This window comes from Mirounga leonina, unplaced genomic scaffold (genome assembly GCF_011800145.1).
Source record: "Mirounga leonina isolate KUSES-001 unplaced genomic scaffold, KU_Mleo_1.0 Mir_165, whole genome shotgun sequence".
NCBI lineage: Eukaryota > Metazoa > Chordata > Mammalia > Carnivora > Phocidae > Mirounga > Mirounga leonina.
The window spans coordinates 81,171,172-81,172,948 of NW_023270415.1; positions in this window are offsets into that span (position 1 = coordinate 81,171,172).

A 1,777-nucleotide genomic window follows, 5' to 3' on the forward strand; every position below is an offset into this window, starting at 1 on the left:
GAGAGGCCATACGTGAGCAAGCTCGACTCTCCTTCTGTGCGTCCCGTCGCGCTCACAGACGGGCTCCCAGTGGGTCTCAGACCTTACCTAAGAGCGACACCACCAGAAATCTTAGCGACCTCAGGTATGGCAAACATTTCTTTAAAAACACAGACTATACGAGAAGAAATCCATAAACCGGACTTCATCAAAATGAAACTTTTGCTCTTCACAAAACAACGTTATAAAAATGAAAAAACAAGCCAGATCAGGAGAACATATTTGCAAAATGTGTATCTAAGAAGGTGTATCTAAAATGGATGAATAAATATTACAAATAATCATCAGCCAAACGACCCAAAAGAAACAAGGGAGTAAAAGGATTCTAACAATTTATCAAAGAAGATACCCAGACGGCAAACATACACACGAGAAGATGCTCAGTGTCCGTTAATGAGGGGTGTGCAAACCAAACCTGCAGGGAGACCTCACGACCCCCGAATCAGGACGGCCCCAGTCGAAGACTGACAACAGCAAGGCGAGGATGTGCAGTGACTGGAACCTTCTTCCTTTGCTGGGGGGAATGTGGGGAGAACAGCCGCTTTGGAGAACAGTTTAGTGGCCACTCAAAACGGAAGCATCTTCTGTCGTCAGCCCCGTGCACCCCACTCCTAGCTTTTGTCCAAGTGAGAGGAAACGTCTGTCCCCACGAAGACCTGGATGTGAACGTTCATAGCAACGTCACTCTGAGAGCTCAGGCCCGGGAACGTGCCAGCTGGCCGTCCAGGTGCGCGGATGGACCATCCACACGGTGGCCGCACCTCTTGGTGGTCGGACAGCCGAGCTCTGGCAGCAGTAGGAGCAAAAGACCGAGACGCCCTGGAGCAGGGCTGCATCTCTGAATCCTGTCGGATTCCATTTTACCGAAATCTGGAAAATGTGGGCTGATGTGTAGTGTTGGGGGGGTGGGTCTCGGTTTGAGCGGTCACGAGTAACACTGCCACGAACAGAGCAGATCCGTGGTTGCTTGGGGTGGGGTGCGCAAGGAAGGATGGAGGGGGCATGGGCAGGGGTGCGGGCGGCTTTGGGGGGAATGGCTGTGCTCGTTGTCTTGATGGTAGGATGATTCGTGCGCCTGTGACACGTTCGAGCTCATCGCCTTGCACACTTCGGGCGTGTACTGTTTATCGTACTCAAGTGTACCTTGATTAAACTGAAGACTGTGTTAGACGGTGCAAAAGCTATGGGGAAGAATGGAGGGGGATGAGCCCCACCTGGGCAAACAGCTGGGACACAGGCGCGTCGGGTGGTGGCGCCCAAGGGAGGCTCCTGTGATGAAGACAGCCCCGGGGGAGCAGGCACTGGGCCCGGCAGCTCGGGAAGCGGCTCTCGCCGCAGTGCTCAGGCCACATGGGGCCCTGCTCCTCCTGCTCCTGGTTGGGCCCCACATCTCCGCCATCCCTCAGCCATGCACCCTGCCGGGGCCACCACCAGCCACAGCTCCTCCTTGCCAGCACTGGAGCTGGGGCTCTGTCTGACCCACAGTGAGGCCTGAGAGGGTGAAGACTGCCCCGAGAGATGCAGCAGAAGCCTCCGGTCCTCCCTGGAGCAGGGAGGGCTGCTTGTGTGGGCACCTGCTGGGTTCTGGGAACTCCCAGACACACAGTGATCAAAACTGCCCAGATCCAGACAGCAAGCCCCAAACTCAGGCAGGGGGGCCCTGAACCGAGGCAGGGGGCCCAGATCCAGACAGCAAGCCCTGAACCCAGGCAGTGGGGCCCTGAACCCAGGCAGGGGG